The sequence below is a fragment of the Macrotis lagotis genome, chromosome 1 (assembly GCF_037893015.1).
Source record: "Macrotis lagotis isolate mMagLag1 chromosome 1, bilby.v1.9.chrom.fasta, whole genome shotgun sequence".
NCBI classification, from domain to species: Eukaryota; Metazoa; Chordata; class Mammalia; order Peramelemorphia; family Peramelidae; genus Macrotis; species Macrotis lagotis.
This window is the reverse complement of record NC_133658.1, coordinates 392,880,544-392,898,747: the sequence shown is the minus strand read 5'-3', so window position 1 is coordinate 392,898,747 and position 18,204 is coordinate 392,880,544. Positions and strand designations below refer to the sequence as shown.

General features: G+C 36.4%; 1 protein-coding gene and 1 non-coding gene across 8 annotated transcripts in view; one reads left to right on the top strand and one right to left on the bottom strand.

Moving 5' to 3' along the window:
- The window catches only part of SGCD (sarcoglycan delta), a 1,459,164-nt gene that overhangs the window by 1,397,115 nt on the left and 43,845 nt on the right, over positions 1-18,204 (top strand). The gene's annotated exons all lie outside the window — the stretch shown is intronic.
- Positions 3,261-3,363, bottom strand: LOC141510489 (U6 spliceosomal RNA). Its single transcript, XR_012474972.1, has one exon. It is a non-coding gene; the product is annotated as a U6 spliceosomal RNA (small nuclear RNA).

The window sequence follows — 18,204 nt, the reverse complement described above, 5'->3', positions numbered from 1 at the left end:
GACATATACACATAATATAAATAGTTTTCCCCTATTATACGTTAAAAAGACTTTTTAACATTCTAAAAAGTTTTGAGTTTCAATTCTCTCGTTCCCTCCCTCCCCTCCTCTCCCCACCATTTTGCAAACAATCAGATATAAGTTATACATGATCAATCATGTAAAGCATTTCCATATTAGTCAGTTTGGTCAACAAAACTCAAATAAAAGAAAAAGAATGTAAGAAAGTTAAAAAAATATATACACTTCAGTTTGTATTCAGTCAATATCTGGAGGTGGATAGCATGCTTCATTTTGAGCAAATATTGTGTTGCTGAGTGTAATTAAGTCCTTAGGAAGTCATCTATAAGCCACAAAGTTCTTCATTGTATAGTATTGCTGTTAATTTGTACAATGATCTTGGGGTTCAACTCAATTCACTTTGCACAAGTTCATATAAGTCTTTCCAGGTTTTTTTGAAATTACCCTTGTCATCTCTTATAGCACAATAATATTCTATCATATACCACAGCTTGTTTATCCAGTTTCCAATTGAATAATAAAGATAATATTACAAAAAGAATTGCTATAAATGTTTTTATATAAAGCATTAACCCCTATAGCAGGTCATGTTGAATACTTTTCTACTTAGTTGTTCTTTAAGCCAAGAAAACTTGGTCCCAAGTTACTTTCTAATGATTATTGACTGTGTCACCCAAATGAGTAATAATTATCTCTGTGAGCAAAAAGTGTTAGACCCATATTTCCTAGTATATGGAGCTTCCAAACTAAGGAAATACCTTCTACTGATTATAGTTCAGCCCTACTCTGTGGTAAGGAAATACCTTGCACTAATATAGTTCAGGCCTGTTGTGTGGTAACTTGTAATTAGAGTTGCCTAGTCCATATACTAGGAAATATGGGTCTAACACTTTTTTCCTCAGAGATAATAATTACTCACATTTTATAGATTAAAAAAGAACTGGAGTCCAGAAAATATGAAACAATGTTCCTAAGACCTCACAAATAGATAATGGAGGAATTAGGTTTCAAATCAATTTCCTGACTTTAATTCCTTTGGTCTTGCTCCATCTGAATGTTTCTCCCCTCCCCAGAGTCTTAGAATAATTTGTATCCTACCTTCATACTCATGCTGAGCCCAACCAGCAATATTAATGGTGTTTTTTTTTTTTATGTCCCTAACAAGGCTTGGAGAGTTGAACATTTGATCCATGATTGTATGACTCATTAGTAATAGAGCTGAATTTCAAAACCCAATCTCTAGGACCCCAGCAAATTGTTCCCCATATCACACTTTGATACCTGGATGGCCTTAGAAAAAATAGTTTTCAATCATTTCAATTTATGAAGAACCCATGGGTGTCAGATACTGCTGAGCATTAGGAATCCAGAAACAACAAATAAAAAAGAAGCAGATTCTATGCTCAAGAAGCACTAGAGGGGGTGGCCAGGTGGCACAGTGGATAGAGCACTGGCCCTGGAGTCAGGAGTACCTGAGTTCAAATTTGGCCTCAGACACTTGGTGATTACCTAGCTGTGTGGCCTTAGGCAAGCCACTTAACTCATTTACCTAGCAAAAAAACTAAAAAAAAAACGAAAAAAGAAGCACTAGGAGGAAAGCATATGCAAAGAGAAGTAGAATACACATACACACATAATTTATACAGGCATATACATTTATTCCTAGGTACATAAGCACATGTATAAACATATACAAAAACAAATGCACACATTTATCATAAATGTCAACTAATCTGGGAGGACTTTAAATGCCAATAAATGAATGAAAAAAACATGTATTAAGGGCTTACTCTATCAGAGCCCTCTACTTAGTACTGGGATAGAAATGGAGAAGTGGACAAAAGCTGCTTTTTAAGCATGTGAATAGGAAACAATACAAATAAGAGTGTTCAACCACATGTCACATGGAAAAGCACCTTGGTCCTTAGTATGCAGTGACAAAGCAAATGGTAATTCATTTTCTTCAATGTCATTTTCATTGGGGGGAATATATGTATCTGGTATTAAGCCATTTGTCCACTTTGGTGGCAAGAACTTTTGTTTCTGAGTATTCAGTGACAGTAACTACTGAGGAGACAGAGGCTGCAGTAGCCCCCAGAGGCACTTGACAGGTTAAAAACTATGATGATCGATCCTTTGAATGATATCACCAGGGCTAGACTGAAAGCAAGACCAGTAGAGGTTGGGGAAGGGTACTTGTCCCAATCAGAATACTGCCACTCAGAGGATTTCTGTATTTCTAAAAGGTAATTTGTGGTTCAGTCCTGTCCAACTCTTCATGACTCCATGGACCAGATTGTCCATGGAGTTTTCTTGGCAAAGATACTAGAGTGGTTTGTCATTTCTTTCTCTAGTGGATTAAGGCAAACAGAAGTTAAATGACTTATCCAGGGTTACCCAGCTAGTGAGCATCTGAGGTCAGATTTTAACTCAGATCTTCCTGAATCCTGGCCCCAAGTTCTATACACTGAGCTACCTAGTAGATAGGTTGATAGGTGGAAAGGATAGATAATAAAGCTACCCTTGGCTTTATTATCTAAAGATAATAGGGATTCACTAAAGTTTCTTGTGTAACACTGTCAGACCCATGCTTTAGAAATTTCTATTTGTCAGCTGCCTGGAAGATGCTTTACAGAGGAAAGAGTCAAAATGTCAGGACACCTAGGAGGGGGGTTTTACAATAATCCTAATTAAAATTGACTAATAGTATAGTTGTATAAGAGGGGAAAGGTGATGGTTGTAAGAAAAGCAGAAGTAGAAATTAAAAGTGTTGGCACCTGGGGTGGCTAGGTGGTGTAGTGGATAAAGCACTGGCCCTGGAGTCAGGAGTACCTGGGTTCAAATCCGGTCTCAAACATTTAATAATTACCTAGCTGTGTGGCCTTGGGCAAGCCACTTAACCCCATTTGCCTTGCAAAAACTTAAAAAGTGTTGGCAATTGATTAGATAGGAGGAATAAATGACAGTTTATATTCTGAATCTACATGACTAAAAGAATACCTATGTTCTCAGTAAAATCAGGAAATGGGGGTGGCTTGAAAGTTGGTAAACTATTTTGGAGATATAGAGATTACATTCCTATGAAATATTGGAGCTATGGAATGAGAAGTCATTCTACCCCCTGAGGCCCCAGTTTGCTTCTTTATAAAAGAGGGTTAGACTAGAAAATAGTCCTTCCAACTCTAAAACTGATGTATGCTATTGAATAGGATGGTAGAACATGATGGATAGAAATCAAGAGAGGTGAGAGTTTCTTCATGAATTTGTGTGTTATCCTCCTGCAGGGGCCATGCTAATCTTCTCTATATTGTTCCAGTTTTAGTATATATGCTGCTGAAGCAAACACAAGGTGAGAATTTCTAAGAGGGAGTGTCAAATACCTCCATAGGAAAAAAAGGATTAAGCAAAAGGCCATTAGATCTGGTGATGAGAGCATGGTATTGAAGTTTCCCAGAAACTGAAGGACAAGAAATCAGAACAAAGTGGGTAGTGAGAAAGTGAAGGAAATTCACAGAAACTATCAGCAAAAAGAATTTGCCAATATAAGTATCAAAAGAAAGAAAAAGGAAAGTGTTTAAAAGGAAGAACTGTCTCAAAGGCATTTTTCAAGATATGATAAAGATCTATATATCTTTGAAGGTAGAAGGAATGGGGGGGAGAGACAGTGACTACTGGTGTTAATGAGGAGTTGATTGTAACCACACAAAAAATAAAAGTTAGAATGTTTAGTTTTTGTTGTTGTTGTTTTTGTTTTTAAGAGAACTTAGAATTCATCTAATCCAACTCACTAGCTTTATAGATGAGGAAATCAAAGCACAGGAGGACAGAGTAACTTGTTTATAGTTACCAAATGGCAGAACTGGTTTTTGAACCCAATTCTTCAGAATCCAAAGCTAGCACTTTACTACTATTCCATGGTGATGTCTCCTTCTCTCTATTTCTCACTTAGCCTTAAGAGAAGTATATTGAGTGGCAGCTAAGGTGGCATAGTGGATAAAGCACCAGCCCTGGAGTCAGGAGTACCTGGGTTCAAATCTGGTCTCAGACACTTAATAATTACCTAGCTGTGTGGCCTTGGGCAAGCCACTTAACCCCATTTGCCTTGCAAAAATCTTAAAAAAAAAGAGAGAGAGAAGTATATAGATCAAGGGTTGGTAGAAAATGATGAGACAAGAAGAAGTTACATACATACATACATATATATATATATACACACACATATGTATGCTTCACAGAGATAATAGCACCAATTAGCATAAAAAAGAAACTTAATAATTTATAGTATTAGTAAAAGAAATTATTTAGACATTCAATTGAATGAGAATTAAAAATGCTTTGCTCTAGTGACTTATAGGATAGCATCTCAGGATTGCAAGAGCTTTCAGAGCCATCAAGTTCTACCCATGGCATTTGAGGTGCTATGCTCTTTCTACTGTGGCAGAGAAGACTTAGGAAAACTGCTCCCACACTGTGGTCCCAAAAGATAAGTAAAAGCAGGATTATAACTTGCCTTCTCAGAGGGTAGGGGGTAGAGAAGAAGTATCCTTGATTATAGTAGAGAGAAAGGAAGGGAAAGAAAATGATTTAAGTGGGAAAAATGGGAAAGAAAACAGGGTAGTTCAAGTTAAGGATTTATTTAAAGAGAAAGAGAGAGGGAGAAAGCAGAAGATTATAGACTCAAATCCTCCCTTCTACAGAGCCTGAACCACTTTCTTCCATTAGCATCTAAATTCCTACTTCCCTCACCTTCTTCTGCCAAAGGAATGCATATAATTTTATATTTCACAAACTACAAATTGTCTGCCCTAGGACAACTTTTCAGTGGCCCCAGGCTAGTTATGGTTCTGCATCATACAATTAAATATTTTCATAGATGCTAGAATTAAAGAATCTTAGGATCATTTAAAAAAGTCTACCTCAGCTGAGGTAAATTTACTTTACAAAGGAAAAAAACAAGACCCAGAAAGGACTGTTCCTTTGTTGAAGGTCATAGAGTCTGGACTAGATTCCAGGTCTTGGAAACTCAGTCCAAAATTCTCAACCTTACATCATGCTAATCGGGGTAATATCTTCTACTAAGTAACTACTGTGACTACCTGGCACTGTCAGGTTATTGAAAAATCCCTACTGAAGTGAAGTCAGGGAGGGAGGTAGAACAACATTCTAGTTCTCTGGCAGGATTTATTTTCATTTTACTTGTCCTGAGATGATTATAAAACACACTAACAAACAAACAAAAAAAAAACCCTCCCAAATGCTCCTTTTGCCTTCCTCCTTTGTTTTCTGCTAGCTCAGTCCCAGATCCTCAGTATAGTAGGAAGGAATTGGCTGTAGTAGGAAGGAAGGAAGGGAGCTGCTCTCCTTCCTTTTATCTCTCTACTTCCAGCCATGGTGAAAGTCAAGGCTGCCACTGTGACGAGCACTTCAGCTAGACTATTTGGTGGTAATTGCTTTGACTGACAATTTCACTTAGGACAGCTTGGTGCCGGGCTGTAGACTAGGTTCCCAGAGTTGTCTTCATTCCCAAACTGAGCCCTTACGCACCACAGCTATACGCCACACACTATGGAAGCATAGAATGACTGCAAGCAAGTTGAGAGTGTCCAGAAAATAAAGTTTCAATTGAATATCAAAAGACAATAAATACTTAAGGTGATTTTTAAAAAGTGGTCTGGGGAAGGAGAGAACATTTAACCAATTTGAAGAAAACCCTGTAATAAGCAAATCAGTTCTATTTGGAATTTATTGTCACATTCTGCCAATGGGAATTCTGTAGTTAGTATGAAAGACACAAAGGAAAGTTGGATCATGAGGTCTTCCTAGGGCCAGTCCTTAAAACTTGCCCTTTCCTCCCCTCATTGTCAGAGCCTGTCAGGAATTAATGACACCCATAGTGATTTATTAATGTATCTGATCCAACCCAGCTATAGTCTCCATTTTTCAAAGATAAATATTCCCAGCAGCTCTGAGTACGTTGGCCATCCATCAGAGCCACCTGCTATAACAATCGGCAGCTCCAGATATGTTAGGGCTTCGCCAGACAATGCAAAAAGAAAAAAAATCTCCTAGAAACTGGCATTTACTGGAATAATGGATTTATAGAAGTGTACTGTCTCTGACAAAGTAGAAAGACAGATTAACAGAACAAGCAAAGCAGACTGGAAGCTGTTAAACCCCCACAAGCCACCCCTGGGAAACAGTTCACCAATGGTAGAGGTTTAGGCAGCTTTAGTTTCCTAGCTCCAACCCACTCACCACTACTACCACTACCCAGACACACACACACACACACACACACACACACACACACATACATAGACACAGAGGTATCCTTTCCAAATTAAAGAGAAGAGACATTTGAGCAAATCCAGAGAGTGTAGGACTTTGTAAAGGGCTTGAAGATCTGGGTCAAGGAGACCTCAAAAGAAACAAAATTAGAGCAGCATGTCTCCCTGTGGTACAAACTTTCCTGGTTCAGTGTCTTCTGGTCCTTTTTTGTCTAACTCCTTTTCTGTAAACATTATTTAGTAGGTGAGGTGGAGAAGACAAGGTGTCCTTGAGGGTTTGAAAAGGAAATGCGTTTGATCATGAGACAAGACAAAGAGGGAAGGGGAGGGGAAACCATGATTGCACCTGGAAAATTCAATATGCAGGCAATATGTCACTGATCCACATAACAATATGTGCCTGCATCTCCCTGACTTGGAAAGCACCAGAAATGTCACTGTTTTATCAAGACAGTATATAGAAGACGACTGAAGGTAATGTGTTGAGCAAGATAGGCGGCCAGGGGGAAGAAAGCATATAATGGTTACAACAATTGAAGTAACTTTTGCTTTGCAGCTCCTGTCATAAATTGATATTTATATGACAGAGGATGTTGATAGGGAGGAGAGTATTTGAGCCACACAAGAAAGGTAAAGATATCATCTTCTTGCATCCAAGGGTGATTTGGGCATTACTTCTCTACCATGTCTCTAGCAAAGAGGTATCAATAAGCATACCAAACTTTCCCTATCAAGTACCTAAATTTGGAGCATCATAGAAATATCAGGAAAAAGAGGAGGCCATAGCACCAAGGAATAACTGTCCACACTTGTCCTGAGAAGCAGCATGGCATTGTGAATAGAGCACTGGATTTGGAGGCATCAAGATCTGGATCCAAAAATCTATATTTACTAACTGTGTGACCCGAGGCAAGTCACTAAGCCCCTTTGTTCCTTACTTTCCTCATCTTTAATGTGAGGGAGATTGAATTTGATGTAACATCTTTTCCAATTCTGAATCTATGATCCTATGTGAGCAATACTATATGATTCTTTTTCCCTGCACACCCTATGGAAACTGATTTTTCAATTCCTCAAAACCAATAAGAAATAGTATGTCACCTAATCACACATCTTTATTTAAGTCTCCCAATCCATCAGTTAATACATTTTAGACATTATTTTGGCCCTAAGAGCTATATAACAACAAATAATAGCATTGTATAGTTGCATATTGTATCCAAAATGATTCTCCCCCTCTCCCATGCAAAGAAAAAGGTTTTCTAGGTTTCTAGAGAGTATAGAGAACCAAGTTTTAGACCTGGTCTACTGCTAGATACCAATTCGGCTTTTTATAAACCTCTATTTTTTGTCAACAAAATAAGCAACTTGGCAAAGATAGCCTCAGAAGCCCCTTCCTACATTAAAGTTCTATGATACTTTAATTCTTATATTCATCATCCCCAAGGCAAGGCATTCATATCAGTCACCACTGTGAACTGCAAAGATTAAACTGGTGATTGTCCTGTAGAAGAAAAATTGGCTGATGTCAAATAAGGTAACATAAAGCATTTTGTGGTGATTAATTATTAAGAAGTTAAAGCCTCAATAAGGACCATGAATGAGCTGGAATCATGAAAGGTAGAAGCATATGATCAGAAATGACCTGAACCCAGGATATCCTTTTAAAAATTGACACACAAGTCAAAGGATATCTTAGATTAAGTGCAAGATCATCCTAGTCTCCTATTCTTTCTATTAGACACAATTCTTCATAATAATTATGCAAATTTAGGATGATGTCCATGATGAGGTCCTCAGGAGTCAAAATCAAAAGATTAACATTGTGTTAATCTCCATATTCCAGGAAGGGAATATTCTACCTTCCCTTAGATGATAAAAATACCCAGGTAAGGTAGCTGACAGCATGTGTGGGGGTTGACCAAAGTTTTTTTTGTTTGTTTATTTTTTTCTTTCTTTTTTTTTTTACAAGGCAATGGGGTTAAGTGGCTTGCCCAAGGCCACACAGCTAGGTAATTAAGTGTCTGAGGCCGGATTTGAACTCTGGTACTCCTGACTCCAGGGCGGGTGCTCTATCCACTTCGACACCTAGCTGCCCCTGTTTGTTTATTTTTAATGAAATCTTCCCAATCCCCTGGTCTCTATTCTGCTACTTCTCCAAAGCTCTGTCCTTCTCTGAAGTTCAGTATGAAAGGATTTGACATTCCCCATGGCAACAGTCTATAAAAGGGGAAGCTCTTGTGGAGTCAGTACCAAATAGAGGGAAGCTCAGAGGGGAATCAAGTGAAAATGGGGTTATTATGTCAGATCATACAATCCAAATGCATGATATAACTCAGGGGTCAGCAAACTACAACTCATGAGTCAAATTCAGTCTATTTGCTTTTGTACATAGTGAAATAAGAATGGTTTTTACGTGTTTAAATATGATAAAAAAAAAAAACTTAAACAAGTAAAAAAGCATTCTTAGTTTCTTGGCCCCACAAAAGTGTGGATAAAGGACAGGATTTAGCCTATGAATCATTGAACATTTGCTGACCTCAGCTCTACATGACTGGAGATAAAATGAAAACAAAGCCAAAAAACAACCTGAATAGCCATGGTATCCCACAAGTCCCATATTCTTAAAATTCATTAATTCCATCTCTAAGATTTCTTTAAGAACTTTCAAGGACTATTCAGGACATAATGTCTCGCTTCAAAAATTGTAAATTATAGGAGAAGGAAAATGGGATTAAAATAAGGATGGATTTCAAGTGGGAGGCAACAGTGGGATATTAGATAGATAACTAGCCTTAAAGTAAGAACTACTAGATTTAAGTCCTTTTGTGATACCCCAATTATCAGGTATCCAGACTCAAGTCTTTCCAGTGCTTTGGGCAAATTTCTAAGTCAAAAAATAAGAGTAATTGTGAGTCTTCATAAACAGTGAAAGTTTCCATACTGGGTGTGGAAAGGAAGAAATCAGATGACTGGAAAAAAATTAATAATATTCCTCCCAGAAGATTTTTAATAAATAAAGTATTTATACTCAGCAATTGTCAGGGGGAAAAGTCAATTATGTGACATTGGCATTCCAGAATGATGTGATAGGAAAAGTACCACTTTGAGTATAAAGAGATATGTGTCCCCTAGACTAGGTGCCCCTGTGTAAATCTCTTTGTTTGTCTGGGCCTCAGTTTTCTCACTTGTGAACAGAAGTTGGACCAAATGTCTAATGTCTAAAATCTCTTCCAATTCCAAAATAATATGATTGTATGTCAAAATGTAATATTCAAAAAGATTTTGTTCTGGTTGCAATATGCTCTTTGATGCAAATGCTCTTGGACAACCAGAGCAATGAGGCCTTGCAAGAAGACTACAACTATAATTTATAGTTAGTAAAGAAGGGGTGACTGCTCTATATAGTTAAGAGACTGATTCTGCAATATGTTTCATTACATTTCCTTTGCTTTCACATGGAGTTGGTCTTCAGCCAATCATGGTATTTTGTGGGAAGACTCCTTGGGGAGAGTCTTCTAAATATTGGCTTGGAGCCAACTGTAATTATTTGGCCGATGCTATTATAGGATAAGGATTTCCAATTTCAGTCTTTTTTTCCTCCTCTGCCCACACCATGTTCCTCCCCCAATCAAAACTAGTTTCTTTATTAAAATGCTATTTCCTAAATGTAAAAATCGAAACCTGTTTATTTAAATTGAAACATCATTCTCAAAAGCATGAAAATTACTAAACTGTATTCTCCTTCCCCACTGAGACATAATTGAAGATTGATATGATACATTTTATTAATTAGGCCTGTCTGGTTTTCCCACAGACAATAAAAGGAAAGTGTCTTTTTTTAATGCTTGCTTGATTCCAATAAAAAAATTCACTTAGATGGAAGTTTGCATTTCTTATAAGCATGAAACCAATATGAGTAGGAAGCAAAAAGTAGAGCAAATATTATGGACTTGCTTTCTGATGAAGGTGAATTAAGGTGACAGAGAGAACTGGTGCAAAATATTTTATTTACAGGATATCCAGTGGGCACCCTCAAACAATCTCCAGGAAAAATTATTCTTCTATTGCAAACTTGTACTGATTGTATGGGGGGAAGGAATACAGAAGAAAGATACCAGTTCAGTCTTGCTCCAAAACCTAGAAGTAAGCATAAGGAAATTAAACAATTAACAATATTGATTAATTAATCAAACAATAGGTAACACTTTGATTTAGACAGATTACACATTCTAATCACTCAATATTAGCAATAAGCAATCAACCTGTTAGCCAAGTATTTACTTTTGTGCTAAGTGAACAATAATAAACTTTTGAGTACCACTGTATAAGGATGCCATAGATTTAGAATTGGAAGGGACATTAGAGACTATTTAGTCCATCTTCCTCATTTAAAGATGAAAACTGGTAGATGGAATGCTGAACATGGAATCAGGAAGGCCTGCTACACTTGTAGCAGTGTGACTCTGGGTGAGTCATATTTTTAACCTCTCTTGAGTTTTCTCCTCCTTTCTGACTTTATAAAATGACCTCTTTTCTAGCTTTAAATCTATAATCCCATGAAATGGAAACTTAGACATATTAAGTGATTTAACCAAGGTCCCAAAGGTTGAAAGCAGAAAAGATGAAATTTGAACCCAAGATCTTACTCCAAATTCAGTATTTTTGAGTAATGAGTGATATAGATAACACATCCTATAGGAGTTCAGAGCCATGGTAGATGACTGTGGAGAGGGACAGGTGGATCAGAAAAAAATTTCATGGAAGAGATAATAAAGAAACTAGACCTTCAAAGAAGGGTTGGATTCAGAATAGGTCAATGGGAAGGAAAAGGTTGAATTGAAGTAAAAGAAATAGTGAAAATAAAAGATGCAGAGGCAAGAATTGAAATCTTTGAGAGCAAGGGATCTTAAAGTATGATCTGAGAACCCCTGGAAATCCCTGAGACTCTTTTAAAGCATTTATAAGGTCAAAACTGTTTTCACAATAATACTAAGATGTTTTCATTTCTGCTACAGCAAATATTGATAGACAGAGCCTGTATAAACAAAACCTCCTTGGGGGGTCTTTAGTTTCTTAAAGAGTGTAAAGGGATCCCAAGATCAAAAAAATTTAAAAATCAAAGATCTAGAACAAGGAAAATGACTCAGTGGTAATAAAAATATGCTTGATATCCACACAAAAAGACATAACAGCTTATATCTGACATCCTTCTTCGTTTTTCCTTGCCCTGACCTCCCCCCTGAAAAGGGCATATTATCTGATGAATTGAAGCCAAGTCCAGAGTAATCTCCCTTTGATGAAGCACTCACAGGTAAATTGCAGAAACTGGAGAACTATCCCTTCCTTCATCTCTACAGCAAAAAACAAAAAATGCAGAGCTGATTGAAGAGGTGTCAGAAATGCAGAGACCCAAGGATTGCTCCAGTGGCTCTTTTTTCAACTTTGTCCTAGGCAACAAGTCTAATTGTGCCTATCTTAGAAGACAGCTTACACTGATGACCCATGCAAAAATATTTGCCAATCATGGTCTGGAGATCTCATCTTGATGGGAACTTGTTCTTGCTTGCCTTGCTTCTTGGGACTAGACCTCAAGGGAAGTTCCCTAAAGAGGGAATCTCCCTAAAGAGATAAAAGAAAAGCAGTTGAGTCTTGAGGATGGACACACACACACACACACACACACACACACACACAAACACACACACACAAACACACACAAAAACACACACACAGTCACAAAGACCCTCCAATAAGAAGCCATTTCTTTGAAATAAAAATCAGCATAAGCAAAAAAGAAAGAATTCTTAGTTCTTGGACCAAGGAGGAAAAATATGATTTTAATCAATCAATTAATTCATTTATTAAAGCCCCTATTTTGTTCTAGCCTGGGAATACAAGTACAAAGAATAAAACAATCCCTACTTGTAATAAGTTTACATTCTAATAGTACAAACAAGTACATATTTAAATTTAAGAAGAAAAAATATAAGGTTTATGTATTTATGCAAAGTAGCAAAATACAAGGCAGTTTAGTTGGAAATCACTGGCCTTGAAATCAGAAGGGCTTACCTTTCATTCTCAGACTAATTTTTATTTTTTGGATTTGTGGTTATTTGAAATGACTTTAAATGAAGACTATTTCTGTGGTTGATGGCTCATTCATGTGAGCTTTTATAAGTGGCCTAGTTCTGCCTTCCAACTGATTTCTCTCTGCATATTTATCGATTACAGAATATCTTTCATCTTAGTAGGAGAGCTGTCATATATGTTGGAGATGGTCATATGACAACATATAGGGAAATACTTAAAAGATATCTTTCTGGTCAAAATGGGCTAGTTCTATATTCTAGGCTTTTTTTTTGTTTTGTTTTGTTTTTTAATTTTATTTAAAGGATAGACAGGGGAGAGAGGCAGTTAGGTGGCTCAGTGGAAAGAAGACCTGGAGTCAGAAGAACCTGAGTTCAAATATGACCCCAGACATTTAATACTTCCTTAGCTGTGTGACCTTGGTCAAGTCACTTAAACCCATTGTCTTGTCATAAAAATGACAAAAAGGACAAACAAAAAAAAAAAGGATAGATTAAGAGAATGTGGCATTGGTTTGAAGCATCAGTAGTGATATCATAGATGATATCCTTGCTTTATATATGGATTGAAATAGATGACTTCCTAGGTCTCTTATAATCAATGATTCTAGGACTCAGAGACTCATTTTGCCCTCCTCTATTTTTAGATACCACCAACTATATGGAAGATGTTTCTGGTATTCAGTAGACTTAGCCTCCCTAGAACCTCAATTTATTGTTTCTAGGATCTTTCAGAGCTACATTGAACAAAATAATTGTTTTCTGTCTGTTTTTTGTAAAAACTCTTCAAATAATTGAAGATAACCCTTATGTTTCCTTTAGGAATTTAGTATTTCTTAGGAAAGTACATATTCCTAGTTTTGCTTTGTCTTTTTTAGTTTCTCAAGGTGCCTGTTTTAAATTTCCTTACTTACCAACCTGATCACGCCTTTCTGGACATAGTCCAAATTGTCAGTTTTATTCTTAAACTGCAGAGTCAGAAGAGGATATCATGCCATATATCTGATTTAAGTAGATGGGAATGCAAGCAACAATGATCCAGATATTGTGAACAAAAACTAACATTGTGCTAGCTTTTATAGCTGCTGTGATACATTGGTGGCTTTCATCAAAAATGTGTAGTTTGCTAAAAATTCCTTCAGTCTTTTTTAAAACTGAAATGCAGCTGAGCCTGATCTTTCTCTCCCTGTCTTGGTTCAACTGATTTTTTGGCTAACAATGTTAGAGTTGACATTTAGTCTTCCCTAGGGCACTGCTTGCTGTTCTTGTTATAATAGGTTCAATAATGACTTAACACTTTTACATCACTGGTAACATTCATATTTAAATGGAACTTTTATAAAAGTAATAAATATATCTTGTTTTTACATCACTCATATGATAATATATTTCCCCCATTCCATCTCCTAATGAGCCTAACAAATAATTTAAAAGGGAAAAAAATAATCCAGCAAAATAACTGACACATTGAAAATGCCTGGCATTATGAAAGTGTTTCCACAACCATGGTCTCCCAAATATACAAAAAATAATTCACAAATCTACCTTTTCTTGTCTCTTCTTTGGAATCAAACTTGGACATTATGATTTTGAAGAATTTGCTTTTAATTTTCTTATTTATTGTAGTTGTTTCCATTCACACTGTTGTAGTCATTGTACATATTGTTTTCCTGGTTCTGTTTACTTCCTTTTGTATCAGTACATTCAAAACTTCTAATTTTTTTTCTGTATTTGTTATAATCATTATTTGCTATAGCATAAGCAATATATCTTACTTAGTCATTTGTCAAGTGATAAGCATCTACTTTATTTCCAATTCTTTGCTACTACAAAAGTGCTGCTATATATATATCTATATATATATATATATATATATATATATATATATATATATTTGAATATATGTGCGACCTTTCTTTTCCTCATTGACTTCCTTGGGTATGTCTCCAGAGATAAAATCCCTGAATGAAAGATTTGTTTTTGTTTTTGTTTTTTTGGCAAGGCAATGGGGTTAAGTGACTTACCCCAGGTCACACAACTAGGTAATTAATTATTAAGTGTCTGAGTCTGAGTCAAATTGGTTTGAACTCAGGTCCTCTTGATTCTAGGGCCTGTTCTCTATCCACTGTGCCACCTAGCTGCCCCTTAGGTACTTTCTTAACATAATTCACTTTATATAAACCTCCTCAGCAACATGCTCACCATCCTCTGATTATATGTTCTTAAAATGCAGTGCCCAGAAGAGGACTCAATATGATGTATTTATCATCAAATATGAGTATGCCCAACAGTATGATCTCTGGATCTAAGGACAGAGTTGTTGTGGTGTCTCTCTTATCATAATTCCATTTTTTCCATACTGGTTGAACCAGATTACAGCTGGTCAAATAGTACATGAGAGCTCTCCTCTTCCTACAATCCCTCGGACACTGACTCTTCACCTCTTTTGTCATCTTTAACAACCTTCTGCCATGAGATAGAACCTCAGAGCTGTTCCGATTCACCTTTCTCAGTTGTTTGAAGCATTCTTTCCCCTTGTTAGGAAAAGTTCACAATTCTTCTTTTGAGACCTGTTTATTTACATCCTTTGTCCATCAAAGGTCACACTGTTTTAAAAAAAAAATGAAGAGAACCTTTTGCATCAGAAGCTAAAAAGATAAATTATTAACAAAAGGTGATTAAAAAATAAAATAGATAAAATTAAAAGATTTTAGCATGAACAAAATTAATGCATCTAAGATAAAAAGTGAAATATTTGATTGAGAAAAATGTTTTGTATTTAAAAACTCTGCTAAGTCTTATATCTAAGATATAATAACAATAACAACAATGATTTTATAGCATTTTAAGATGTGCAGAGCACTTCCCATGTATTATTTCACTTGCATATCAAAACAACCCTGTAAAATATGTACTAGTATAATTTCCATTGTGCAGATAAGGAAACTGAGGCAGAGAGACTACTGCCCATGGTTACATAGCTAATAAGTGTCTGAGACAGGATTTAAACTTGGACTTTTTTGACTCCAAGTTCGTCCCCCTACTCACTGAGTCACCTATGTGCCAGCTAAATAGACAAATAACAGAAATATACGTGATTAAAAGTTATTTTTCTCTGGATAGTCAAATATTAAATAGATCAAAATGTTTTTCTTAAGTCACTGCCTTTTCCCATAGGTCTTAAACCAATGATGGAAATTTATGTAAGGTGTAGTACTATTAGAGAAAGTATTGGAGTGGGGGCTGTTGGGGAGGGAAAGAAGGAGAAATCACTGGGCCTAGTATGCCTCCAGTCCTATCATTTAGGTATACATGGAAAACAAGCTCCTCTAAATTCTAAATTGGGATTAAAGTCTCTTTTCCTTGCAAAGATCATATCAAAGGAGATTTTATTTCAATAGACTAGAAATAGATTTTAAATTATGTTGTTGATGATGATGATGATGATATTATATGGCAATATATGGTAATATGGTAATGGCAGTGGGTCTATATTTTCAAGAAAAATGCCAATTGAACAAAAGTTCTTGAATGAACCCACTGAGCTAGAGAAGCTTTGTCTATGAGTACAGTATTTCTTCTTTTTTTTTAGATTTTTTTCAAGGCAAATGTGGTTAAGCAGCTTGCCCAAGGCCACACAGCTAGGTACCCACTAAATGTCTGAGGCCAGATCCAAACCCAGGCATCCCTGACTCCTGGGTAGATGCTTCATCTACTGCGCCACCCAGATGCCCAGAGTACAGGTTTTCTTAAGAGCAAACTTGCCTAAGGTTGGTAAGACACATTACCAGGAGGGAAGTTAGGTGACACTGGATAGATCACTGGGCTAAGAATCAGGAAAATTTATTTTCATGAGTTCAAATCCAGCCTCAGATTCTTACTGGTTATGTGACCTTGGGCAAGGTCACTGAACCCTGTTGGTGACTAGGGAAGGAAATGGTAAACCCCTAAAATATCTTTACCAAGATCTCCTCACAAAGAGTAAGATATGACTGAGAAAACCAAATACCAACATCACCAGGAGGATCCACATTGATGAAATCATGTATCCTTGAAGTACTGAAATAATATGGTAGAAGTTCACCTCTTAAAATTCCTTATGGTTACAAAGCACTTTACATCACACAGTTTAAAAAATTCTGTAAGAGAGCTTAAGGGGGTATTATTACTCCCATTTTACAGATGAGAAAACTGAGACACAGAAAAATGAAATTATTTCCCTAAAATATTATGACTGCTTTGTAACCAAAATAGAACTTAAATCTAGATTTCGATTCCAAATTCTAGTTTTCTAGAGTGGGACAGAGACGTAGAGAGGAAACTAATGTGAATGAAGCATGCCATCAATTTAATACAGACATAATACATCACATCTAGGTTCCTCTTTTGACACTAATCTGAATTTTATTTCTGACACTTTTGTATCTAGATGGAACAAGTCCAGGGCAGAAAGTCTCTTTTTCCTTAAAGTTCTCCCCATCCCTTCCTGTAATAGCTGCACTCTACTGCTTGAATGATCAGAATTTGGGTTTGCTTCTTCCCAAAGTCATCTTCTCCTCCTTTGAGAGAACCTGGAACAAACTACATCTGTCATGTGCCCTTTCTCCACACAGGAAGCCAGAAGAAGAGGAATCTTTTATCTCTTACCAGTTCTGTCGCTTAGGCAGGAACCAATCATTAAGTACTGATTCTCCACCAATGAGAATAATAATGTGCAACTGACCTACATTTATTTGTGCATGTGTGTTTGTACATCACTACTGATCACTGGGATATTTTATGAGTTAGCAAAAGAAATTAGCAGGCATTTCAGAAAATTAAAAATAAACACTTATTATTCATATTTTATCAAATTACCTTTGTGTTAAAATAAAGAAATAACTCACAGCTAAGATTATGAAACCAGAGCGTTGAAACTGGAATATGGATGCTTGGCCTATCAAGCCAAGAAAAGTGAAAATTTTGTCTCAAAAAACAATTCCAATCATTGATTTTCCACTAAAAGTAGCAGAAATCAACACAGGAACCTACCCATTGGTGCTGAGCAGGGGACAAGATGACACAGTTAGTCCACTTAAGTAATGAGAGACTTTGCTTCTAGTAAGTCAAGGGTCCTTAGTAGTTCCCTTGATGGCATCGATTGAAGATTACAGGAACTGTAGCTGAGCTCCTTAAAGCATTAGGGTTCTTATTGTGCATGGGGGCTGAACATAAGGTGGGCTGTAAACTGCCTCTGAAATAATTATGAACCATGATTGCTAAGGGTTGTGTTTGTAGAAGAATGGGGGGTGACAGAGTTAGAAGAAAGAAAGATGTCTCAATTTTCTCAAAAAAAAGAAAGCAGATATTTGGTGCTAGAGGTCTGTGAGCTTGATATTCATTCTTGGCAAAAATCTGTAGAGCATTATTAAAGTAAAGAAGAGACTATCACTTTGAGCCACTATGAATTCATCAAAAACAGGGATGACATACCAACTTCATTTCCTTTGTAGATGGGGAGGGCAAATTGTTAAGGGCAGATTAGAGGAAACTTAAAAGTTGACTATTAAGGATTTGACAAATTTTTGACAAAAATGTAGAAAGATATGTACTGACTGATAAAGCATATAGGTAGATTAGGAGCTAGTTTAATAAAAGACTCAGTGATTATTGGTTAATAGACTAACTGATTTGTTTTGGAGAGATAGAATGCTAGCCACTATATCTTCAATCCTATTCTCATAAACATTTTTATTTTTCATCAGTGATTTAAATTATTCAAACTAAATTAACATTGTGAATGGCAAGGAGTTAGGGGAGATGGCTAG